The sequence below is a fragment of the Geotrypetes seraphini genome, chromosome 9 (assembly GCF_902459505.1).
Source record: "Geotrypetes seraphini chromosome 9, aGeoSer1.1, whole genome shotgun sequence".
Lineage (NCBI taxonomy): Eukaryota > Metazoa > Chordata > Amphibia > Gymnophiona > Dermophiidae > Geotrypetes > Geotrypetes seraphini.
In genome coordinates, this window is record NC_047092.1 from 88,432,879 (window position 1) to 88,460,748 (window position 27,870).

At 45.5% G+C, this 27,870-nt stretch overlaps 1 protein-coding gene across 5 annotated transcripts in view; it reads left to right on the forward strand.

Moving 5' to 3' along the window:
• The window catches only part of NUP205 (nucleoporin 205), a 1,504,202-nt gene that overhangs the window by 254,590 nt on the left and 1,221,742 nt on the right, over positions 1-27,870 (forward strand). The gene's annotated exons all lie outside the window — the stretch shown is intronic.

Genomic DNA, 27,870 nt, shown 5'->3' on the forward strand with positions numbered 1-27,870 from the left:
TCCAGTGTCGTAAGATCCCTTTGGAGATCCTCGCAATCTACCGTGGTTTCAACCTTGCTGAATAGTTTGGTGTCATCTGCGAATTTGATGACCTCACATTTTGTTCCCGCCTCCAGGTCGTCGATGAATATGTTAAACAGGAGCGGTCCCAGCACTGACCCTTGAGGAACCCTGCTCGTGACCCCTTGCCAGTCTGAGTAGTGGCCCTTTACACCAACCCTCTGCTTCCTGTCTGACAGCCAGTTTTTGATCCATCGGTGGACCTCCCCTCGCACCCCGTGATTCCATAGTTTCCTGAGCAACCGCTCATGTGGTACCTTATCGAAGGTACCTTCCTTGAGACAGTCTCCTTCCTTGAGACAGTCTCTCCGCTGGTGGATGCTCTCCATTCTCTTTAGAGGCTTACTGTTTCAAACGCACCCCCATCAGAAGGTCCTCACAACAGATTCCTCAACCTACGCTTGGGGTGCTCATCTCGATGGTCTCCGTACTCAAGGCCACTGGACCAGTATGAATCGTCAGTGTCATATCAACCTGTTGGAACTCAGAGCGATCTTCAACGCTCTCAAAGCTTTTCAACATCTTCTTCACAACAAGGTAGTCCTCATTTGAACGGACAACCAAGTCGTCATGTAGTATGTCAACAAACAGGGAGGGACGGGATCTTCCTCCCTTTGTTAAGAAGCACTAAAGGTTTGAGACTGGGCAATCCGCCACACCACCTTCCTCAAAGCTGTCTACATCTAAGGGGCGAAAAATTGCTTAGCGGACAACTTGAATCGTCTTCTGCAACCTCACGAATGGACACTCAATTCCTCGCCTCTTCATCACATTTTTTCACAGTGGGGAACACCTCAAATAGATCTCTTTGCAGCTCCCCATAACCACAGACTGCCTCAGTTGTGCTCCAGGAAATATTCTCCTCATTGCCTCGAGGCAGATGCTTTCCTACTGGAATGGATGAATCTCTTCCTGTATGCATTCCCTCTGTTCCCTCTGATTCTCAAAACTCTTGTCAAGTTGAATAACGCTCATGCCAGCATGATTCTGATTGCTCCTCGGTGGCCGAGACAATTGACCCTTCTACTTCAACTCAGCAGCAGGGAGCCATATCTTCTACCAGATTTTCCATCTCTGCTTACACAGAGTCAGGGATCATTGCTTCATCCTAACCTGCAGTCTCTACACCTGAAAGCTTGATACCTCTCAACATAACTCCTCTTCAGTTTTCTCAACCTGTAAGAGACATTTTAGAGGCTTCTAGGAAGCCTACCAATAGACAGTGCTACCACCAAAAATGGACTAGATTTTTTTATGTGGTGCATCTCTCGTGATAGGGAGCCTCAACATACCTCCTTATCTTCTGTGTTAGATTATCTCTTGCACTTATCCACCTCTGGCCTCATGTCTACATCGATCTGAGTCCATCTTAGTGCAATTGCTGCTTTCTATCAGCCTATTGAAGGGAGACCCCTCTCTGCTCATCTGGTGGTTACCAGATTCACGAAAGGTCTTTTCAATGTCAAACCTCCTCTCAAACTGCCTCCAGTGGTTTGGGATCTCAATGTTGTTCTTGCTCAATTGATGAAGTCTCCATTTGAACCAATGTCTACAGTTCATCTGAAGTATCTCGCTTGGAAAATGGTGTTTTTCATTGCCCTCACATCTGCTCAAAGAGTCAGTGAGCTGCAAGCTTAAGTTGCTGATTCACCTTTCACTGTGTTCCATCATAACAAGGTGGTCCTCCGTACTCATCCTAAATTCCTACCTAAAGTGGTTCCAGAATTTCATCTCAACCAATCCATTGTTCTTCCAGTGTTCTTTCCAAAGCCTCATTCTCACCCTGGAGAATCAGCTCTTCATACTCTGGACTGTAAACGTGCTTTGGCCTTCTATTTGGAATGCACCAACCATACAGAACTGCTCCTCAACTTTTTGACTCCTTCGATCCGAACAAGTTGGGACATCCAATCTCCAAGCGTACCATCTCCAACTGGATGGCTGCTTGTATTTCTTTCTGCTACGCCCAGGCTGGATTACAACTACAGAGTCAAGTCACAGCCCATAAAGTCAGAGCAATGGCAGCTTCAGTAGCTTTCCTCAGATCTACACCTTTTGAGGAAATTTGCAAAGCTGCTACTTGGTCCTCAGTTCATACTTTCACTTCTCACTATTGTCTGGATGTTTTTTCCAGATGGGATGGCCATTTTGGCCAGAGAGTATTACAAAAGTTATTCTAAGTTGCCAACGCTCCCACCATCCCATTCTGGTTAGCTTGGAGGTCACCCATATGTGAGAATAGGCTGCCTGCTTGTCCTGGGATAAAGCACAGTTACTTAACCATAACAGTTGTTATCCAGGGACAGCAGGCAGCTGTTTTCACAACCCACCCACTTCCCCTGGTTGACTTTCTCTGCTAGCTATCATAACTGATGAGACTCGCCCTGCGCTGGGCGGGAAGGCACTCGTGCATGTGCGGTGCGGCTGACTCGAAACTTCTAAGTTTCTACAAGCAAGTCTGCTTGCGAGGCTTCCGCATCCAGGCTCCGTCGATGACGTCACCCATTTGGGAGAATAGCTGCCTGCTGTCCCTGTATAACAACTGTTACGGGAAGTAATTGTGCTATATCGCCACAGCACTGTAATTCTAGGCGGTTCACAAAAGAGACAACTGAACAATTGGTGGAAAATAGTGCTGCCCAATTCACGATTCGAATCGATTCAATTATAAAAAAAAAAATCGGCCTCCTGATTCGATGACCGACCCTCCCCCCTGCTTTCCTAAAGCAGGTGCGGCAGTGCTGCCTCTTGTTGGCCGTCTGCTGCCGCTCCTGCTTGAGGTGGGAGGGTCAGTCGTAAAGGCCTGCATATTCCCTCAACTTCCCCGCTCTTACGTTAAGCTAATGCTGCAGCCTGCAGGATCGCTGGTGCTATAGCGATCCCTACAGCTGCCCTTCGTCCTCAGCGGCACATTCTCTCTGCTACGGTCCTGCTCCTGCTCTGACATCGGGGGCAGGATCATGGTAGATAGAACGTGCCACTGAGAATGACGGGCAACTGCTGAAATCACTATAGCACCACCGATCCTGCAGACTGCTGTATTAGCTTCTTAAGGTAAATGCGGGGAAGCTGGGGAAACATGCAGGCTTGCGGGAGGAGCTGGCCTTTATGGTGTGGAGGAGAAGGAAGAGTGCCTTCATGGCAGGGGGACAGGCCTTCGTGGGGGGAGCAGGCCTTCACAGCGGGGAGGCAGACCTGGCAGAGGGAGAAGAAGGAAGAGTGCCTTTGCAGTGGGGAGGCAGGTCTGTGCAGAGGGAGGAGGAGGAAGAAGTAAGCTAGGGGAGGGGAGTTGCCAGACCTTGGGTGAAGTGAAGGTAAGATAGAGACCAAACCAAAAAGAGGGGGAGGAAAGCAGAGTAGAGGTGCTGGACTAATGGAGATAGAAATGCAAGACCACAAGTGGGAGGGTACAAGAGGGAGAGATACTGCTCCAAGGTAGGTGGGCAGGGTGCAGGATGGCAGGAGAGATAGTAGGAGGAAACCTTTACCTGGGGAAGGGGATACAGGAGTTAAGGAAGAGAGAAAGAAGAAGCTGGATATGGGGAGAGACATGAATCGGAGATAAGATGCTGGGCATGGAGGGAGCATAGGAACAGGGACCCAAGGGGGACACTACTGGAGAGGAGAATAGGGACTGGATAGAGGGCTAGTATACAGGTCCTGGACCTGATGGGCCGCCGCGTGAGTGGACTGCTGGACATGATGGACCTCAGGTCTGATCCAGCAGAGGCATGGCTTATGTTCTTATGACTGGGACACAGAAGAGAGATGCTGGATGAAAGGGTAGTTGAGAAAAGGAGAGATGGTGGATCTGTGGATGGTGGGGTCCATCTCTGCAGCTGCTGGGGGATGGAGATAAAAAAAGGAAAGATGCCAGACCTCCGGGGGAGGAAAGGGATACAGAAGGGGAGGACAGAGATGGAAGATGGATGGTTAGCACAGAGAAAGAAGAAGAAGGAGAGCCTGATCAGAAGACAACCAGAGCCTGGGACCAACATGATTTGAAAAATAATTTTATTTTCTGTTTTGTGATTACACTATGTCAGATTTGAAATGTATATCCTTCCAGAGGTGGTGTTAAATCGTGAACATGAGCTAGGATTTAACAGAGAGAGGAAAAGTATTTTTTTTGTTTGTTTACACCACAGCGTCAATATGTGTAGGAGAGGTCAAAAGGGGTGAAGAGGTTATAAAATAAACCCACCAGGATGTTTGAAACAAAACCACCCAATTGGTCAGGAAAATCGAATTGAATCAAAACATCGATTCAATAGGCTGAATCGAATCAAAATTTTTTTCCTGAATCAGGCAGTACTAGTGGAAATACAAGCAATAGGGAAATATAGCAGTGGGAAAAGCAAAGAAGTATCAAGTGACAAATTTATCAAAAAGATAAGTCTTTATTAGTTTTCTAAAGGAGTAATAGGAGTAAAGCTTGTAAAATAGTTTCACCAGGCGTGCTATCCATATTATACTGTGTCTCAACTCTCTGAAGCATTTATATCATTCAGGTACATCTTTATATCTTGCTTAATACAATTAAAATAATCAGCCATATTCAAATCCAAACTAAAAGCTCATTTTTTCAAGGCTGTTTTTAACTCCCAACACCCACTCACTGCAAGATACCTATGCCCATCCTATCATTTTCTCTGCAAGAAACTCCCTAACCTCTGTTTGTTCTGTTTTCAATATATTATAACTCTCCCATCTTGATTCTTAGTCTTTTATTTATTTAGTTAGTTTTCTATCCCGTTGTCCTCAAAGAGCTCAGAACGGGTTACAGGCTAAACATACATAATTTCAGTACAAGTTTACGATACTAGTTTTTATCCTAATTTGATACATACTAGCATCTAATATTATGTTTGAATGTATTTATTTATTGAAAAAGTGCAATACAATATACCAAACAAAATATAACAGTTTTCTTTTATATACGAACCAGATATAACCCTCCCCCCTGAAAAGGATTCAGGTCCCAATTCCTGCCCCATACTTTCTCTGTCTCTGTCATTTGGAAGTCAGGTACCTGGGGACACATCTTAAAGACCAGAAATCGTCTTCCAAAACATGTCCAAAGTTTATTATGAGTTTCACATCTTTTATATGAATCAGGTTTGTCAGCATGTGACGGCATGTGACGTAAATGCAAACCATATATGGAAGGTCACATGAAACTTTAAACACATCAGCATTTTTCCTATCTGGAGATTGAAGTCCACTGAGGGTCAGAAAAAGCCTTGACCAGCAGAGCTTCTAATCTAAATCTGTCTGTAAATACGGCTTAACAAAACAATTGAATTCACTTCACTACATCTCTGTTTAAACATACCTGTCCTTGTACCATCTTCAAAGAAGGGAAAGATAAACAGGGCCTACCTTTGCATCTTTAAACAACATATGCCTAAGGACACTTACTAAAGTTCTGATACGTGTCCGTTCAATTCCCCTCTTACGTCATGTAAATGACGTCACAAATACACAGCATGAGCTGGAAGGGAGTGATACTCTAGATATGTCTCTCAAGGAGGGGTATTTTAGGAGCTGTAATACGAATAACACAGTACATGAGCAGTCAAGATAAGAGTGCAAATAATAAGAGATTATAACAATTACCCAACCCTGCATTCAACTAAAGTGCTGATCCCAAGAATTAGATAAATCAGAGTTACATTTAAGCTCAGCAAAGAGGTCTGCTAATTTCTGAATGTCCATAGGAGGACCTATATTGTCAGAAAGAAAAGTACAACAGCATAAAATACTGGGAAGAATTTTTCAGCTAGAATCCTAGCTAGGGCCATATGATTTTGAGAACCATCTGAGAAGTGGAGCCTAATTGATCAGTAATACCTTGCAAGGCGTCCCTAGAATAGTTCACAAAGCGTTGCTGATTATAATAATTTTAACTAATCCGATCAACATTCTTATTAATAATAATAAAGGGAATAAGGAATTCAAACCCAGCCTTAACCTGAGCTCGGGCCTTAAATTCATCTGGGACCCCTCTTGGGACCCCTATAGCATCTATGTATACATGTGATCAGATTTATATCGAGACAAATAAAAGGAAAAACCATGTGAATAGGAAGGATGCCTTTCAGAAAGAATATGCAGAAGCATAGTAACCTTAACCAAAGAGCACTGACCTATCCACTGGCTGGGTAGCTTAACAGGGAGCCAAAAGTCTCCATAAAGCCAGTAAATATCAAATCTGATGCAGCAACGATAGGGCATACCTATGAGCCAAGACAGAACAATAACCTGGGGGTAAATTACCTACAAAACTACCCTGTGTCAGATTAGAAACATGACATGTGTAATTGCCCTTATAGATGGTAACGGCAATATCAAGCTTTTGCTGTCCTGGCAACAAAGGGTATTTAGAACACTACAGTGCACAAAGAGGATAGGTAAAATTAGAGGAGATACTGATAAATAACCCAAAAAAGCATGGTTGGATCCCAGGAGGGAGGTCCAGAGGTACGGTTCCTAGATGGGGTCCAGCTTGAGCACATATGTAACAATTACTCTTATTATGTTGATCAGCAGTGAATTTCATCCATTCTAACCAAAGGTTACGTTCTGAAAACCCTACCTCAACAGCCACAATATCTTCAAAAGTGGGATTGGCAATAGCCATCATGTCAGTAAGTTTATTGAATGTAGGGGCCAGTGGGTTAGTATTTTTTGGGACCCCCACAAAATGGCGGGAGAAGATGAGTGGAGGTAGATAGATCCCATAAGAAAACTGATGGGTCGGATAGCTAGACCCACCCTTAAACCTCATGTCCATAATGTACATACCTTCATCAGTAGGTCTAGGGTTGTCAATAGTAAGAGAAAGCTTAATAATTTGTGCAGGAACACTTTTCCTATAACAGTGTCCAACCTTATGAAGGGTCATACAAGTAAGCAGTGATTTACCATTTTGGTCCACTGTTTTTCAGGGTATTTTCTAGTTTATAAGCCCAGTCAGTATCAATATTCCACCTTACCACTCCCCAGAATGCACACTTAACCCCCAACGTGAGTCAGTAACATATATATATATGTCCTTAGTTTTAGGAATCTCTGAGGACCAATGGCACAGCCTTGAGATATCAATTGATGAACAGTCCACAATGTCACAATACTCAAAGGAGAAGGTGGCAACTTGCACACTGCTGGAATTATACCAAAGGGTAGCATCGGTCTTTTCTGGATTCCAATTGAAGGACAGCCTTTGCGAGGGAGTAGTCCAGCTTGACGTCGTGTTCGCAAAGAGGTGTCGGGGGTGCTGTTTACAGCAGGAGTGTCATTTACAGATGGGTATGGGCAGAAAGTGTCGTGGACCCAGAACACATCATCCCTGTAGACCCAGTTAGAAATGATCCATACAGGGAGAAAAACTAGCAGCAGCGGTGCCAGTAAGAGAATGATAAAGTTGGTAGAATGCTGCAATGAGATCATTATGTTGTTCCACTGGAGGAGGTGAAATCTGCGCAGGGAAGACTTGCTTCTGGGGTTTTAGGTTAACCCTCTTCAAGCGACTTGCGTGGATCCAAACAGGAAACTCCTCAGTGAGTGCAGCGGGCCTGGTCACAGCGATCACAGTAGTGGGAAGGCCAAAGGGGAAATCCGTCTGCTTCCGAACCTTGGAAAGCTTCTGGACAATCACCAGGCTGGAAAAAATGGGTAGGAATCTGTGGAGAGAAAGGAGAAGTGCAAGACACGTTTCTTTGAACAAGCCCTAATATTTCAATTAGCTTTTGGACGTATTTCTCCTGTATCAAGGGAAAATCTACCCATGGGGCGGGGAAAGGTCATCCCGTGAGAATCTCAAAGGGAGAGCAGCCAGATGTCTGTGCATACAGAAAGAGATACTTGAAAAGAGATGCTTGAAAAGCATTCCAAATATCATTCAGCAGCTGTACTCCAATGTGATCCAAATAAGAGATAGAAAACAAGAGAAACCATGTTGCCTGTACTGAATGTGGCAACATGTAACAATACCAATTCATTCACTTAGCATAGCCATGGCAAAAGAGCGACAATACTCAGTTACTTAAGGTTCTTAATTGAACAAGCCAAAAGGATATGTTTTTTATCGTGCTGCATATAACTATTATGCACCTCAGAGAGACCATACTGATGTACTGAATGTATTCAGAAATGTATGGATCATATGTAGGGAACACCATGAAATAAATGCTGTATAAAATAAAGCTTTTTCTTATAACCCCTAACTAAACTATATTCAGAATATAAAAGCTAAAAGTAAAAGAACATTGCGCAGTTAGGCTAGTAAGAAGTGGAAAAAGAGTTCTAGAAGTGGCCAATATTATGTATCCTGGGGTACCCACTAAACTAAAACAAGTAGACATGACACAGACAAAACATAGAGTTTTAAGCGTGGAGCTATTACTCCATCTGTCAAGTGTGCAGGGCTGAATTTAACTCTGCAAATAAACACATTGATATAAAAAAACCAAAACTACAAATAATGTATATCATAACCATCTCATATTTAGAAAAAGGCATAAAGCTAATGTCTCTTTGGAGCGTCTCCATCTCTGCAGTGATAAAGAGGACCCATGGAAAACATTAGAAATATCTGTGCCAAAACTGATCTGGGATGGCTATGTATAAATCCGGAAAAAACATTTTAAATTAGCAACATCCTAATTTCAGCTAAAACAATAGAAAGGAATTGTATTTTCCAATGTATTTTCAATTCACAACCGTGCCAGCTGTAATTATTGAGCTATATATATCTGTATCAAGGAGCAAAAGGTCAAGAATGAAAATATCACTAGCAAGAAGTTAAAATGTCGAGCGAGCACTACGATAACCAATACCATGATATTGGGCAATGAATAAGGAAGAGCTAGCAGCTGGTATCCAGGGTTTCCCCTCTTTGCACCAAAGTCCGTCCAAAAGGGCGGCTTTGGGCACCTGCCAAACGCCAGGCATCAAATTCAGAGGAAGCTGTGAAAAAAGAGAGGAAGAGAATCCTGTTCACCCATGAGACCCAAAAGCCCATTTAAAAGAAGGGCTTGAACATCGTGAAGAGTGTGAAGGGTAATGAGGTGACCAAGGGTCAAAGAAGTAACCATCTCTACCACCATAGCACAAGCAGCCAGGGAACTTGAACAGGAGTGACTATAAAAAAAAGGCAACAGAGCGTAACTTACCGCCATGTTCTCCCTTCATGGTGTTACAATAGTCCCAAACAAAGAGATAAAACATGTGGGCATAAGCAGGAAAACCCAAACTTGAGCTAGAAACCAAAGCACATCTTAGTATAAACTTTTTTATTCACCAACATGAAAGATATACACAGAACAGAGAGAACACAATTATTTTCTCAGTACAATACCACAATGCAGATTAACATGATAACTCCCAACTAGAAATCTCAGATATCAGCGAGAGTCCAGGCCTGTACTCTGATAGCCTGGAGCCCTCCAAATCCATACTAGACCCAACCCCCCAACCGCTCCATCCCAACACCCCCCACCCCCAACACCCCACCCTCAACCCACTGGCAAGACGGGGGCAACTGGCTTCCGCAAGCGATTGACCACCTGGCTCTTTATCACAGGGGGCAGAGTATCCAAATAAGAAGCCCAAACAGACAGAAAAAGCTTGCTCCGAGATCCAGAGAACCGAGCGGACATGGACTCCCAGACCATTAAAAGATGCAATTTATTGCGCCAATACCAGATGGTGGGCGGGGAGTCCTGAAGCCAATGAGTAAGAATACATTTCATTCCCACAATATATCCCTTACGAATGAGCTGGCTATCCCCTGCAGAAAGGCCGCCTAAATAGCCCTCCGCCAAAAAAATAGTCCCTTCCACCGATGAGGGGAGCCGATAACCTACCAAAGATTCCAAATAACAGCGGACCTCCATCCAAAAGGCAGAAATTGAAGTACACAGCCACACCCCATGTGCCAAAGAATTATCAACCCGGTGACATTTCAGACATATAGCCGTAGGGGCACATCCGAAATAAAAGGCCCGCTGCTGAGAGACATATCCCCGATGCAAAACCCGAAAGTGACATTCCCGGAGCTCGGCGCTCTGCACCACCCGAGGTATCCGGCGCACCAGAGGAGCCAAGGACGCCACCCGCGGGCGACATCCCAGGTCCCGGGCCCAAGATGCCAAAAGCCGCTGATAATCCCGCCGAGGCTGCAGAGCCACCAATCTGCGATGATATTGAGAGATAGAAAGCCAATCCCACTGAGCATCAAAGAAAAAGTCGCGTACAGTGATAGCAAAAGACTGGGTCAATGAGTCCCTGGACAAGGAGGCTGCATAATGGGAGAGCTGCATATAAGCAAACCGATCCGTCGCCCCCAAAGACCAGGACGCCTGGAGAGTCAAAAAAGGAACAGCGCTACCATCCATCTGTAGAAACTGCTCCAAAGTTCGGAGTCCCTTCCTCGCCCACCATTTGAAGACAACATTGTCCTGACCCGGACTGAAGGCCGCATTGCCCACTATGGGCAGCAGAACAGAACTAAAAGGCGAGTGACCCCACATCCGCGAAACACATCTCCAAGCCCGACGAAGCGGCTCCACCAAGCAGCTACGGGCCCCCGGCCCCAATCGCACCTTCCCGTCCCACTGTAAAAGATAAGGCAGAGCCCACGGAAAAAAATAATCAACCTCCAACTCCCGATCAGTATGCTGAGAGCCAAGAAAAAGCCAATCCCGGACATGCCGAAGCAAGCATGCCAAATTATACAAACGAATCGAGGGAAGACCCAATCCTCCCTGTGCCCAGGACCCCTGAAGGAAAGAACGATGCATTTTACCTTTCTTACCCCCCCAGCAAAATGAAATCACCAGTCTCTGAAGACCCAAGATATCTTTTTCCAAAAGAAAGAATGGAAGCGTTTGCAGGACAAATAACCATTTCGGGAAGATAATCATGCGAAAAAGATGAACACGGCCCATCAAGGAAAGAGGGAGATTCAACCAGCGCCGTAAAAGCCCCTTAGTTCCCTGCAACAAATGATCAACATTCAAACGGTAAAGCGCGGAGACATCCATAGACAACAAAATACCAAGGTATCGAAAAGAGGATCCCGCCCAGCGCAAAGGAAAATCCGGCCCCCATTCCACCCGCAGAGATTCCGGAGACGCCATAGCCTCCGACTTCTGCTTATTTAATCGGAAACCAGAAAAATCCCCATACTCACGAAAACACTCCAAAAGAGCAGGGAGGGAGGCCCGAGGATCCGTCAAATAAACCAAGAGGTCATCGGCAAAAGCCGCCAGTTTAAAATGATGAGCCCCCACGACCATTCCCATAATATCCGGGTTACCCTGCACATCCCGAATGAGAGGATCCAGAGTCAGGACAAACAACAAAGGAGAAAGGGGGCATCCCTGGCGAGTACCCCTACAAATTGGAAAAGGATCAGAAAGGGTATCATTGGCCCACACACGGGCCACCGGGTTTTCATAAAGAGTCCGCACCGCCTGAATGAACCAGGGGCCAAGACCGTACACTCGCAGGACCTCAAACATAAAGCCCCAATCTACCTGGTCAAAGGCCTTCTCGGCGTCAAAGCTGATCATCAAAGAAGGCACCTGATCCTGTGCAGTCCGCTCCAAAGCCGCCAATATACGGCGGACATTTTTAGCAATCGCACGGCCCTTCACAAAACCCACTTGCTGATCGGAAATAAGACTCGGGAGTACCAAGGCAAGACGAGTGGCCAAAACTTTAGCAAAAAGCTTAGCCTCAAAATTCAATAAAGAGATCGGTCTGTACGACTCGGGTCTTGTCGACTCCTTCCCAGGTTTCAACAGAACAATAATCTGTGCTACATTCAAGTGGCGAGGGAGCTCCCCCAAGCCGACCGCCTCGTTAAACACCGAAGCCAACAAAGGCGCCACCTCAGCTCGCAATATCTTATAAAACTCGCTACGCAGCCCATCCGGGCCAGGAGACTTACCCAAAGCGCTAGCCTGGATCTCCCGCTCAATCTCCCCTGCAGTAACCTCCGCCTCCAACTGCTCCCGAGAGGAAGCTGAGAGAGTCGGGAGATCCCGACCAGCCAAATATACCTCCCCATCTAGCAGAGGGTCAGAGGGAGCAGAATACAAGTTCTCAAAGAAATCCCGCAACTCCCTGTTGATGTCTCCATCAGTATGCACTATCTCCGAGTTCCGCGTCTGCAGAGAAGCAATACGCGAACTACCCCTCTGCTGTCGAACTAGCTTTGCAAGCAACGTACTACTCTTATTCGCAAAGCGGTAAAGATGATACCTATAATGCTCCATAGACCGACGAGCGTGTTGGTGTAACAGAGAGTTAAGCGAACACTGAGCCTCCAGCAATCTAGCCCTATCCGGGAGTGCCCGAGTGGTGCCGTAGCGTCGACGGAGAGAAGAAACCAGTCTCTCCAGCCGAAGCAGCTCTCGCGTGCGCGCTTTCCGCTGAAAACTAGCATAGGAAATAATCTCACCCCGAAGGACCGCCTTTGCCGTCTCCCAAGCCAACGAAGGAGTACCAAAATGAGCTGCATTGGTATCCTGAAAAGAGCGCCACCGGGCTACCAGATGTTCGTGAAATTTACTATCACGATAAAGGTGGCAAGGAAAGCGCCAACCCTGAGGGGTCCCCGGCGTCCGAGATACCTGCCATACCAACGCCACCCAAGCATGGTCCGATACCTCAATAGGCCCCAGCGTAGACTCTACAATCTCTGCAAACACAGAGCGGGAACAGAGAATATAGTCTATACGAGATAAGGAAGCATGGGCCCTAGAAACGTGAGTGAAGTCCTTCTCCAAGGGATGCAAGACCCTCCAGGCGTCCACCAAGTCAAGGGAAGCACAAAGAATCTCAATTCCAGTAGCAGATTTCCGAGATTCCCTCCCCACCCCCGACGATCTATCCCAAAGAGGATCCGCCACCTCATTGAAATCCCCCCCCACCAACAGAGGAACATCTCCATAGACCGACAAAAGGTCTGCTAAATGATGAAAAAAACCCACGCCCGGGCTATTGGGAGCATAAAGGTTGCAGAGAATGTAAGGTTTAGAGTTCAAACTAACCGAGGCTATCACATACCTACCCTCCGGGTCCCTAAGGACAGTCTGTATCTCCAATTGAAGATGTTTACCCACCAAAATAGCCACTCCAGCCCTCTTACCCAACGCCGGGGAATCCAGGACATCCCCCACCCACCAGGTTCGCAGTTTGGCATGCTCCGCAGCTGTCAAATGCGTCTCCTGCAAAAAGGCCACGTCCGCCCGGCCCCTCCGCAGCTGTCGAAGCACCTTCTGTCGCTTTATTGGGGAATGAATGCCCCCCACATTCCAAGATAATAACTTAAGGGACATAAAAATGAAACAAAAATACCCAACAAGGAATCAAAAAATTCAAAAGCCTAGGAAGAGGCGTCCCAGCAAGCCCCCCTCCTAAGGCCACAGTCCTGCGGAAGCCAGTGCCTGCGGTCACCATGGAACAAGAACAACAACCCTCCCCACCCCACCCCCCCCTCCCCCCCAACACCAACCCACCCCCACCCACCACCCACCCCAACCCAACCCCCAAACCCAACCAGACCAATCCTACCCCACTAAACTCCTCCCATCCCATCCACCCCAACCCTTCTGGTCCCCACAGGAACCCAATCACTACAGACGCCCCCTCCACAGAAACCCCCCCCAAAATAACGAAGAGAACTGAACAAACCCCCAAGAGCAGCCTTGCAGAATCAGAACCCATCTCCCAATCTCAAGACAGCCTCATATACTGCCGCAGTGTCCCAGGAAGGGCCCCCCGACCCAAAGGAACCTAATCCCAGACCCTATCCACCCCCTAATATCCCTCGGAAATGAAAACCAAGAACCCCAAAACCCATACTCAACAGGAACCCCAAAACCCCCACTCTAACTCTCCTCCCCCCCTCCGCACCCATCGCATCAGACACGCCGCCAACCACTCGTCCCCATGCACGCCCCTCACCCCAGTCAACAAGCTCAACAACACCCGCTCCAAAAGATGAATCCAGGCCACCGTCCACCCAACACAGCCTGGGCCGCGTATGGGTAGAGAGAGGCCCCGGCCACCCGTAATAAACAAAAAAAGCCCCACACATCCAAGGGCCTGGAGACCGCTGAAAGTCAAAAGCACAGAAGCTGAGCAGCGCCCCAGTCAAAGACCGAAGTCCAACCAAGGTCCCAGCCAAATCCAAGAAGGAGTCCCAAGTTGTAGTCGAGCCAGAAGAAGGAGGAGCTCCGAAGAGAGAAATCCAGCAAAAGTCCAGGGACACCGTGGCATCTGGAAGCACAAAATCCGAGCGGCGCCACCATCAAAGACATAGTCGCACAGGGCCATCCAAGGACCTGACAAAGATCCAAGAAGGAGACCAGAGTTGCACCAACACCAGAAGAAAAAAGTGTCTCTGAAGACCGGCAGCCATCAAGCCGGACCAGCAGTAGAGGAGATCACACCAGCGGCACTAGTAGAAGGCAGGTCCACATTCCACGCATCCAACATGCTCTGCGCCTCCGCTACGGTAGAACAAAACTGAGTAGTGCCATTGTGATGGACCCTCAACCTCGCCGGGTAGAGGAGGGCGAAGCGAACATGGCGAGCCGCCAGCGTAGAGCACACCGGAGCAAATGCCCGCCGTTGCTGAGCCACTTTCGTAGAATAGTCCTGAAAACAGAGCACCCTGCCGTTTTGATAGGTGAGAACGCGCTCGCCCCGAGCCGCCTGAAGAATAGACTGTTTGTGAGCATAGTTCAAGATCTTTGCTATTACCACCCGTGGCCGGGCCTGATGGGCTGAACTGAGACCCAGGCGATGCGCCCTCTCGATACGAAGCGGGCCGAGATCCGCAGGAAAGGTAACGGAGGCAGCTAACCAAGCTTCCAGCGTGCCTCTCAAGTCCCGCTCCGCTACAGCCTCTGGAAATCCGATAAAACGCAAATTGGACCGGCGTGATCTATTTTCCAGGTCCTCAATGCGATCCTCGAGAGCAGAAATAAGGCGCTGCTGTGTTGTCTGGACATCCTCCACGTGCTGCAGGCTATCCTCCACATCGCTCACCCGCTGCCGGAACGCCGCCGTCTCCTGGCCCATAGCATCCAGCGAAGCCTGGACCACCGCCAGCTTGTGATCCAACGGCAGGAGCTTTTGTTCCAACACGAGCTCCATCGCCGCCGTAACTCCGGCCGTGATTTCAGCAATCCAAGCCGGCCCCCCCGTAGCTGCTCCAGGACTCGGCGGCGCCGCCATCTTGAGTTCCCCTTGCTTGCCGCGGTCCTTTTCTCTGCGGGCCGACTTCAGCGACATACCACCGCAAAAGCGGCCCAAGACTCACTCACAGAGTCTGGAGGGGGGGAGATATCGGAGGGTCCGGTCCAAAGGCTCAACAGCCGGAGAATGCCCAAAAAGGGAGGGGCAGCTGTGTAGGGCCGCGGGAGAGAGAGACACAGACTAGCGTCCGTCTCGCTGCACAACTTCACGGATCCAAGACTGCTCAATGGATAGGCGATTAAATTCTGTGATCCTAGCTCTCTGTGACCAAGCACGAGCTCTCTCAGAAGTACACTTGGAAATCCTTACCAGCGAGTCCAACCCCAGTGCAGCACCCCTCTCCACGTGGCTCCTGTTAGTTTTCGTTTTAGTAAAGCTGGATGCAGCTGCAAACCTCCCCTCTCCTAAGTACCCCTCGGTTCAGGGACGGACATGCTTCCTTACAGCCAGCCGCAGACAGGATTCCGTAGCTGTTCCAGGGCACGGCAGCGCCGCCATCTTGACCTCCCCCTGCATGCCGCGGTCCGTTTCTTTGCGGGCCGATTCCTGCTACACGCCGCGACGAAATTGGCCCGAAACTCGCCCACCGCGTCCGGAGGAGGGGAGGTATCGGAGGGTCCGGGCCGGCGCCTCACAATCCAAAAAGTGCCCGAAGAGGGAGGGGAATCTGCGGAGGGCCGCGGGAGAGACACAGACTAGCGTCTGTCCCGCAGCATGGCGTCACGTGATGCAAAGCACATCTTAAATGTCCAACATTTCATAAGTCCATCTGATAAGAGCAGTCATTTCAGAAACCAGGGTCTGTCTCAAAATCTGGTCATAGAAGGAACAAGCAGAGATCCATTGGCGGCAGTGACCAATCATAGCAAGAAAAGTAAGCATGTCTTTCTTGGTAGCTGGGCGGGGCAGACCCAGAATAGCAGCAATGCAGAAAGTGCAGATTTTCCTCTGACCATGAGACAGGACAAAACCCAGGTATTTCACTTCAGATGTACACCAGTGCAGTTTATTTCGTGACACCTTGTGACCACACACAGACAACCATTATAAAAGGTGCAAACTATCAGCCTGACAGGTCTCCTGAATTATGGAACACAAAAAATTATACAAAATGAGAATATGACCATGAAGGGCAGTGCATGACTTTGTAGAATAACCTGAAGGGCAATTCTACACTAAGTATACTGTTGCTTAAAGGTGAAGGCAGCCTCACCAAAGGGACTAAAAATAAAACATTCTTTAGGACAATGACAGAAAAAAATCATTGGCTGCCGATGGAATGGTGGAAGAAACATAAGTGCAATGAGAATTACCAAAACACTAACAGCCCTAAATCTAGGACGAAACAGGGAATGCCATCAGCTTTAACAACAAGAGCGATGGGCGTATTATAAGAAGAGATGGTGGCTTTGATAATGTCGGAGAAAAGTCAAGAGACAAGCAGTGGAATCTCACCTTACTGCTTGATAAAACCAAGAATGAGTAACTTCAAAGAAGCACTATAGGGGGTCAGTGGAAGCCCAAACAGAGAAGTCGGGGGGAAGGGACAAAAACATTCATGCACAGACCCTGATAATGAAAGCAAAGAACAGATTAGCTTTGCTCTGCACAAGAAAGAAAACCTCTAAAACGGAATTTTTTCTTTTTCTTTTTTCTTTTTTTTTTTTTTTATGATCCAGCACAGAACGCAAAGGAAGCAGCCGTAGAAGAAACGCACAAAATTAGTCAGGATCAAAAGGAAGACAAGAAATAGTGCTTGTGTACAAACTACAAGGGAAAGATCTTAGACTGATTCAAACAGCGCTTTCAATTCATTCCACATAACAGCATGTCCTACCTCAGTATTAAACATTGGTGACACAGAAAGATGGGAGCTGAAGGAAAAATGTCATACATACACACAGCCGTACAAGTCTCATTTGTCTAGGAGTAACCAATATTCGCTTATCTTACCTTATAAGCGAGGTACAGTAATAAGAGACAATAAAATCTTATACTCTATAAAAGTTTTAACCTTACAAATGACAGAGTGGGCAGGGGGGGTTCTATAAATAATTTCATTCTTCCCGAAAGAATGGCAGCTGCTTATATATACGAGGGGCGCTTACCGAAAGTACCCCGAGATTTTTCCCAAAAAAACTCCATAATAGAACCCAAAGCTTGAACTTAAAATAAAGGGTGGGTACAGGTCACCACTACCCAGTGAGTATTAAAGAACAGAAAAAATTCAGAAATACTCACAAAATATTGGTGATATCATCTGCCCATCGCGGACGTGCCCCCAACTGAAAAGGATTCAGGTCCCAATTCCTGCCCCATACTTTCTCTGTCTCTGTCATTTGGAAGTCAGGTACCTGGGGACACATCTTAAAGACCAGAAATCGTCTTCCAAAACATGTCCAAAGTTTATTATGAGTTTCACATCTTTTATATGAATCAGGTTTGTCAGCATGTGACGGCATGTGACGTAAATGCAAACCATATATGGAAGGTCACACGAAACTTTAAACACATCAGCATTTTTCCTATCTGGAGATTGAAGTCCACTGAGGGTCAGAAAAAGCCTTGACCAGCAGAGCTTCTAATCTAAATCTGTCTGTAAATACGGCTTAACAAAACAATTGAATTCACTTCACTACATCTCTGTTTAAACATACCTGTCCTTGTACCATCTTCAAAGAAGGGAAAGATAAACAGGGCCTACCTTTGCATCTTTAAACAACATATGCCTAAGGACACTTACTAAAGTTCTGATACGTGTCCGTTCACCCCCCACCCACCCACCCCCTCCCAATCAAACAATATTGAGCACGTAGAGAAAAAAAAGAAAATATATAGCTGCAAATGTTCAAGTAATCTGCTGCGAGCATGAGGAAGGAGATGTGAAAGCCAGTCCGCTAAAAGCTTAGCTAATATTTTAACATCCACATCAAAGAGCGAGATAGGGCGGTATGACTCAAGAGAGGAGGCTTCCTTCCCAGGTTTCAATATTAAGATGATCAGGGCCGCATTAGTTCCCTGGGGCAGGCTCCCGTTCTCCATAATGTAAGTATAATAATCCCGTAAAGGTGCACAAATATGTGAGGATAGGAGCTTATAAAGCTTTGCTGTGAAGCTGCCCAGAGCCGAATAGTTATGCTGCACTTGAATCATCTTCTGCAATTCCCGAATAGTAAGTGGCACGTTCAAAGACTCTTTATCCAAATCCGTCAACTTATGCAAGCCCAAGTCTTCCAAAAAATCAGCAACAAGAGGACCAGAGCATAAATCCTGAGCTGCATAAAAGTCCTGAAAATAATCAAGAAACAATTTTTCTATATTTTCTGTTTTATGTTGGAGCACCCCCGCGCCATCTTTAATGCCCAAAATAAACTGCTGTCCCTGCGCCTTTTCTTCAAAGTAGCCAAAAGTGTGCCAGCATGATTATCATAGCAATGATATTTAAATTTCTGATAAAACAACATTTTTTTTGTGTGTTCATTATGTGGGAATTTAAAGCTCTCTCCGTAGAAATCAACGTTTCCTTGGTGGTAGGAGAGGGATGATGAGTGTAGTTATGTTTGGCCACCGCCAATTCTCACTATAAGCGCAGAATGCCCCTAAATAACCTACGATTTCTAGCTATAACATAAGCAGTGCAGTCTCCCCTAAGCACCACCTTAGCCGTACTCCAAAACAATGTGGGCTCCTGTAAATGTTGGCCATTAAAATCCAAAAATTCTTCCCATTTCTTCTGAAGATAATCCTTGAAGGGAGCATCCTGAAACAAATAACTAGGGAAACGCCAGAGAGCCGGACCCCACAAACCAAAACCCACATTCACATCTACCCAAATCAAAGAATGATCAGAAATTACGGAGGGGCCTATGGTTGCTGAATCTATATTGAGGAAGGAATGTTTTGTGGTAAGTATATAGTCAATTTTAGAGAGTGTGCCATGCGCGTGAGATCGATGTGTATAATCTCTCTCATTAGAGTTCAACAGCCATCATAAATCCACCAGATCCAAGGCAGCACAAAGATATGGAATCTCTCATTTATTGGTTCCCCCTGGTATACCCCCAGGTGAGACCGATCTCTACTCAGATCCATGACCTGATTGAAATCCCCTGCTAAAAATAAGGGTTCATTAACTCGTTCCAGTACCAAAGCAATAAGGTATTCAAAGAATGCATGGTCATATACATTAGGTGCATATATATTAAGTAGATGAAAAGAGTATGTACCAACCAAAATGTATAAGAGCAGATAATGGCCCTGTGGGTCCTGATCCACTACAAGCACTGTATGAGGTAATGATTTTTTAATCAACACTGCAACACCCGCCCGTTTATGTGGAGAAGAGGCCGCATAGACTGGTCCCACCCATGATCTACCAAGTTTAGTGTGCTCTTCAGCCATCAAGCATGTTTCTTGTAGACAAACTATGTCGGCCTTATGGTGCTTCAATTGATTAAGGATTTTGGTTCTCTTAATAGGGGATGATATACTGGACACATTCCATGTCATCAATCTCAAAGTTTGTGTAAGTGGCATAACAGCATGAAACTAGAATACAAATGCAGTAAGGTTCTTACATAGAGTTGATCGTCTTGGGCTCCCAGCCCTACCTAAGACAATCGAAAGAATCTAGGGTCTAATATTAATTAATTAATAAATGTATTTGTTTATTTATTTTCAACATTTATATACCGCCTGGAGTCTCAGCAGTTTCCAAGTAACAACATACATAATAATAAACATGAATCATACAGTTGACATATACACATCAGAGAAGAAAAAAATGGTAAAACTAGAGGGCTTAATTTGAGGTTACAGGGAGGAAGACTTAGAAGCAATGTTAGGAAATTCTTCATGAAGAGAATGGTAGATGCCTGGAATGCCCTCCCAAGGGAAGTGGTGGAGAGGAAAGTGGTGATGGAATTCAAAAAAGTGTGGGATAAAAATAGAGGATCACTAATTAGAAAATGAAGGATGTAAATTAAAGAACTAAAGGCCGGTATTGGACAGACTTGCACGGTCTGTGTCCCGTAAATGGTGTTTCGGTGTAGGATGGGCTGGGATGGGCATCAATGGGAACTCTTAATTTGGAACATGAGGATGTTACTGGCCAGACTTAAAGTAGATATCCTGCAAACAACAGGATAGTTGGATAGGCTGATGTGAGCTTGGATGCCAACTTCAGCATTTGGAACCTAGGATAATACCAGACTTTACAGTCTATGGCCCAGAAATATAAAAAAAGAGACAAGTTAATTTAATCATATATTTTTTAATGGGTATAACTTATGGTGTTATGCCTATGGCCAGGGGGTAACTGAAACTCAGCATACTATGTGATATGTCTCCTCAAGTCTGCTTATCTGCTATCCTGACCTCAGTGTCCTGGGTGCTGCCAAAACAACGAACAAAAGGACAGTAAAACCAGATGGAAAGCTGGTTTCTGCAACAAGTCTGCTTATCTGCTATCCTGACCTCAGTGACCTGGGTGCTGCCAAAACAATGAACAAAAGGACAGTAAAACCAGATGGAAAGCTGGTTTCTGCAACAAGCCTGCTTATCTGCTATCCTGACCTTAGTGACCTCAGTGACCTGGGTGTTGTGTGCCTGAGTCGTAGTGAAGGAAACTGATTACTGCAGAATCAGCTTGGATAACTATGAACTCAGCAGTTTTCACCCTATATAAGAACAGGACTTTGCCCCTAACATTAGAATCCAAGACGTTGCAACCATGGGACAGTCTCCTTTGGTCCACCCACCTATCAATTGCAGGGATTCCCAATTGTGAAGGATGGTAGTTGCCTGGGATCACGGTGAAGCTATTTTATTCTTCCAGGTCAAGGCACTGCAAGCACCAACTGTGGGGGTTGGTGATGGAAATTTTCCTTTGGCACCTGCAGCACATTTTTTAAACCCATTAACGGCAGGGACATTGATGGAAAGACCGCCTCAGCCAAATTGAACTCAATGGCTGAGGAAAAAATAAAGGCCTCGTTGAGTAAAGCCTACAAGGAAAAAAAGGAGAGGAAAAGTTTCCCTGGTTTTTGGATTTTTTTTAAGAAAATTAAGGAAACTTAAAAGCAAGTAAAAAAAGAAGAAAAAATATGTGAGCGGGAAGGCAAATGCAAAAAAATTTTGAACAGAGTTCAAAAACACAACTTCTTAGGTCAGCAGAAAACTAAGAACTAAGGAGCAGCGAGCAGCATTGGGCTGAAAGGCACTCTCACATGCGCACTGCAGGCAGTTAATGAACTTTCTTGAGTTCTTAAATTGGTGATGCACTTTTAAAGCTCTCCATACTGGGGCTCCATGGATGATGTCACCCACATGTGAGAATATGCTGCCTGCTTGTCCTGGGATAAAGACCTGAACGGTCCATCCAGTCTGCCCATATGTTCCGCCACTTATTTCTGTCAGATGGGATGATCAGTGACACTCAGAAAAGCACACAGACAATATAAAAGCATAGACAATAACCCTTTTATATATATATATTGAGTAAAGCCTACAAGGAAAAAAAGGAGAGGAAAAGTTTCCCTGGTTTTTGGATTTTTTTTAAGAAAATTAAGGAAACTTAAAAGCAAGTAAAAAAAGAAGAAAAAATATGTGAGCGGGAAGGCAAATGCAAAAAAATTTTGAACAGAGTTCAAAAACACAACTTCTTAGGTCAGCAGAAAACTAAGAACTAAGGAGCAGCGAGCAGCATCGGGCTGAAAGGCACTCTCACATGCGCACTGCAGGCAGTTAATGAACTTTCTTGAGTTCTTAAATTGGTGATGCACTTTTAAAGCTCTCCATACTGGGGCTCCATGGATGATGTCACCCACATGTGAGAATATGCTGCCTGCTTGTCCTGGGATAAAGACCTGAACGGTCCATCCAGTCTGCCCATATGTTCCGCCACTTATTTCTGTCAGATGGGATGATCAGTGACACTCAGAAAAGCACACAGACAATATAAAAGCATAGACAATAACCCTTTTATATATATATAAAAGGGTTATTGTCTATGCTTTTATATTGTCTGTGTGCTTTTCTGAGTGTCACTGATCATCCCATCTGACAGAAATAAGTGGCGGAACATATGGGCAGACTGGATGGACCGTTCAGGTCTTTATCCCAGGACAAGCAGGCAGCATATTCTCACATGTGGGTGACATCATCCAAGACCTGAACGGTCCATCCAGTCTGCCCATATGTTCCGCCACTTATTTCTGTCAGATGGGATGATCAGTGACACTCAAAAAAGCACACAGACAATATAAAAGCATAGACAATAACCCTTTTATATATATATAAAAGGGTTATTGTCTATGCTTTTATATTGTCTGTGTGCTTTTCTGAGTGTCACTGATCATCCCATCTGACAGAAATAAGTGGCGGAACATATGGGCAGACTGGATGGACCGTTCAGGTCTTTATCCCAGGACAAGCAGGCAGCATATTCTCACATGTGGGTGACATCATCCATGGAGCCCCAGTATGGAGAGCTTTAAAAGTGCATCACCAATTTAAGAACTCAAGAAAGTTCATTAACTGCCTGCAGTGCGCATGTGAGAGTGCCTTTCAGCCCGATGCTGCTCGCTGCTCCTTAGTTCTTAGTTTTCTGCTGACCTAAGAAGTTGTGTTTTTGAACTCTGTTCAAAATTTTTTTGCATTTGCCTTCCCGCTCACATATTTTTTCTTCTTTTTTTACTTGCTTTTAAGTTTCCTTAATTTTCTTAAAAAAAATCCAAAAACCAGGGAAACTTTTCCTCTCCTTTTTTTCCTTGTAGGCTTTACTCAACGAGGCCTTTATTTTTTCCTCAGCCATTGAGTTCAATTTGGCTGAGGCGGTCTTTCCATCAATGTCCCTGCCGTTAATGGGTTTAAAAAATGTGCTGCAGGTGCCAAAGGAAAATTTCCATCACCAACCCCCACAGTTGGTGCTTGCAGTGCCTTGACCTGGAACACTGTGTAGAATCTTGTGCTCCGTGTTTTACCCTGCAGAAACATTCCATCAAAAGCTGGAAACTTCAACGAGAAAAACTGTTCGGCACCTGCATGGACACAGAGATGTCGCAACCTTTGACATTGAAGGCATTGACATTGACACTGGCATCGGGAGACATCGCTTCATCTGGTAAGCCAGTTAAGAAGCTGCCAGCTTCTCAACAGGTGTTGCAGGTCACCTTTGCATCGAGTCCCTTGATGCCGACCAAGTGATTACCTCTCTTGCGCCCTGCCTCTCCAAGGCAAGGTGCGGCACTGATGTTACTGTGAAAAGCTCGATGTGCTTTTCCAAGTGAATAATATGTTTGAACTTCCGCAAGGTAATGGCGGAATAGAAATCCCTAATGTAATGTAATGTAATGTAATATCTCAACATTAACTCCCTTGGAAAATCTCATCACAGATCCAGCTCTCCATTGAGGCCCCGCTCCAGTTCATCGAGACATCATCATTCTTCCTCCTCATTTCGACGCTACAAGTCCAGTAAACATCATTCCTCGTCAGAAGCTTCGAAGAGAAAACATCGCTCTCCTTAACGGTTTTCAAAGCGTAAGAGAATGTCACATCATGTATCATTATTGGCATCGGATCGACACCGGGCTTGACGTCAACATTGATCTTCCCGATGCACTCTTTCACCAAAGCCCTTTTATGACTGACTTACAGTCTGATTCAGCTGAGGACTTACCTAGTCTACAATATGACACTACCTTGGAAAAGTTTCCACAAGGGCTAAATCTCCTACTGAAAGGCTTTCATTCACTAAATTTATTAGGCAGTTGGGCAAAGAGCTACCAGTCAAGCTAGAAGCTGATTCTGCCTACAGTGCTGAATACTTAAAGGCCTTAAATCATGATGAGCCTCCTAAAGAACTTCTTAGACTGCCTTTGCATGGTATTCTCAAAGAGAGTTTCAAGTTTATTTTGTATTTGATTAAATCACTTTTTTCAAAGATTACAAAGCGATGAACAATAAACAATTTTTTAAATGAGGGAGACATATAATTTTGGGCTAGACAGACATATAATCCATAGGGAAATCGGGAAGAACTACAATTTGATATAGGAAAGAGAACAAATAAGGATAAAACATTAGGAGTTATATTAGATCAGTACTTGCCTACTTGAAATGGAAGTGGTAACTCAGCTAAAAAGGCAAAAAGTTAATTAAAAGCTTCGCTGTACAAGAAACTTTTTTGATTTAAATTTTTTGAGATTCTTTTTATTCTCTTACATTACATTACTGACTTCTATTCCGCCCGTACCTTGCAGTTCTGGGCGGATTACAAAAGAAACAACTGGACATTTCCAGGAGAATTACAATTTAGGGTTTTGGATTACCTGAGCTGGTAGCAAGTTCCAAGTTTGGGGAGCAGTGACGGAGAAAAGTGTGGTAGTCTAGTATTTATGATTTGTAGGAATGGAGTAGTAAGTAGATTTTTGTCCTCAGATCGTAAGGAGCAGAAAGGAGAATACGGAATAATGACTCGGACTAGAAATAGCTGCGCATTGGATTGTAAAACTTTTAATGTGATGAGCGCCTGTTTATAAGTTATTCTATGTTTAAGAACATAAAATTTTGCTGCTGCTGGATCAGACCAGTGGTCCATCATGCCCAGCAGTCCGCTCACGCTGCAGCCCTCTGGTCAAAGACCATTGCCCTAACTGAGACTAACCCTACCTGCGTACGTTCGATTCAGCAGGAACTTGTCTAACTTTGTCTTGAATCCCTGGAGGATGTTTCCCCTATGACAGACTCCGGAAGAGCGTTCCAGTTTTCTACCACTCTCTGGGTGAAGAAGAACTTCCTTTTGTTCGTACGGAATCTATCCCCTTTCAATTTTAGAGAATGTCCTATCGTTCTCCCTACCTTGGAGAGGGTGAACAATCTGTCCTTATCTACTAAGTCTATTCCCTTCAGTACCTTGAATGTTTCGATCATGTCCCCTCTCAATCTCCTCTGCTCGAGGGAGAAGAGGCCCAGTTTCTCTAATCTTTTGCTGTATGGCATCTCCTCCAGTTCCTTAACCATCTTAGTCGCTCTTCTCTGGACCCTTTCGAATAATACCGTGTCCTTCTTCATATATGGTGACCAGTGCTGGATGCAGTACTCAGGTGAGGGCGCACCATGGCTCGGGACAGCGGCATGATAACCTTCTCCGATCTGTTCGTGATCCCCTTCTTTATCATTCCTAGCATTCTGTTTGTCCTTTTCACTGCCCCTGCACATTCTGTGGACGGCTTCATCGACTTGTCAATCAGAACCCCCAAGTCCCTTTCCTGGGAGATCTCTCCAAGTACCGCCCCGGACATCCTGTATTCGTGCATGAGATTTTTGTTACCGACATGCATCACTTTACACTTATCCATGTTGAACCTCATCTGCCATGTCGATGCCCATTTCTCAAGCTTGATTATGTCACGTTGCAGATCTTCGCAATCCCCCTGTGTTTTCACTAAATTTGCGGATATGAAGTTATTCAGAGTAATCACCTCACTCGCTGTACTAGTGTCCAGATCGTTTATAAAGATGTTGAAGAGCACGGGTCCAAGCACTGAGCCCTGCAGCACCCCACTGGTGACGCTCTTCCAGTCCATGTATTGCCCATTTACCCCACTCTGTTTCCAATGCTCCAGCCAGTTTTTAATCCATGTTTGTATTTCACCCTCGATTCCATGGCTCGCAATTTTCTGAAGTAGTCGTTCATGTGGAACTTTGTTGAACTCCTTCTGAAAAGCCAGATATGCAATGTTGACCAGGTCGCCCTTGTCCATCTGCCTGTTTACTCCCTCAAAGAAGTGCAGCAAGTTCGTCAAACAAGATCTGCCTTTGCTGAAACCGTGCTGGTTGGTTCTCATCAGACCGTGTTTGTCAAGGTAATCAATGATGCAGTCTTTTATCAGCACCTCTACCATCTTTTCCGGTACCGAGGTCAGACTCACCAGTGTGTAGTTTACCGGATCTGCCCTCAAACCTTTTTTTGAAGATTGGCGTAACATTCGCCACCTTCCAGTCTTCCGGAATCTTTCCCGATTTGATTGACAGATTGGCTATTAGTTGAAGCATTTCAGCTATAGTCCCTTTCAGTTCCTTGATGACCCGCGGATGGATGCCATCTGGTCCCGGGGATTTATTGATTTTTAAGCCTATCATTCAGCCTGCATACCTCTTCTAGACTGACCGTCAACCCTGTCAGTTTCCCGTCTTCATTTCCAGCATATAGCCTGATGGGTTCTGGTATGCTGTGTATATCCTCTTCGGTAAATACAGACGCAATTTCTTCAGACTGCCCTGGGGGTCGGTAGTAGATGCAGATCTTTGTTTCCAGTCCATTTGTTCCTGGAATTTTGACCCATAGAGACTCTAACTTATCTGACTGTTATGGCGTGTTCTCTCCAGTAGATTCAATTCCCTCTTTGACGTATATGGCAATGCCCCCACACAAGTACCTTCTGACCTATGCTCCTCCTACACAAGTACATCCTCTCTCTTCCCCCCCACCCCCCATGCATTGAACGCCTCACTCTCTCTTCCTCTCTCAGCTACCTCCCGCCATGAGTCCAACATCTCTCCCTTTTGTTCTTTGACACGCAGCTCCTGATTGGTGAGGCCCGACTTTAGTACTGGAAGAGGCGGTCGGAGCATACAGCTAGTGATTTCCTTCACTCGCTGGGCTCCGGCTGCCCTCTCCTGCCTCCTCTTCATGGTCGGAAAATACCGCGAATGACCGGGACCGTGGACCGCGAAGTCGTGGGGGAGCACTGTACCCACAAAATATCTGTGGCATAAACCCCCCCCCCCTCGGCAGATCTGTTTACTGACAGGTCTACAGCAGTCAGGTTTTAGGATCGTAAAACCCCATGCAAAATAGCCAAGCAAATGTTAGTGAATTGCTTTGCTATTTTGCATGGGGTTTTACATATATGCATGGCCAGATCGGAAAATGGGCGATCGAGGGGAAAAACATGCATTGGGCTGTTTTGTGATCGGGTCAGTTAGCACCAATTGTTTAGCGACGATCGCTGACTTTAGTGAATCGGGGCCATAGTTTCTATTTCTACCTAGCTAAGTTTCATTTCTTTCTATCTGGTATACGTTTGATAAGCGAGAAGTCTTCTCAAAGTGGAGGGGGTAGGGGCTCCAGTTCTGTACTTCACCTTAAAATAATAGATGTTTCTGAGACACTGTGTCTCAACAGTAAGGCAATTTTTTTCAGTGTGCCCATCTAAGCTATCACATGATCAGATAAGTCCAATATCTTAGCCTAGTCTCCAGACGTGTGTGTGGTTCTTCATACCGTCACCATGGTTATGCAATTTCCTCAGTCCTGCAAGAGTCCATGCTTCTATAGACTAGCAGAGCTGTTGCCAGGAAGATGTTTATCTGAAAACTTCTTTCTTTTTAAGGATAAAGTTTAAATTTCTTTTATAGTGTGTTTCTTTGAGTTTTATTAGAAAAATATTAATGCCAGTTATTGTCAATTAAACCAATGAAGGGAGTCTCTACATCAGATTAGATTAATTTTGCTAGGCTGTTTGT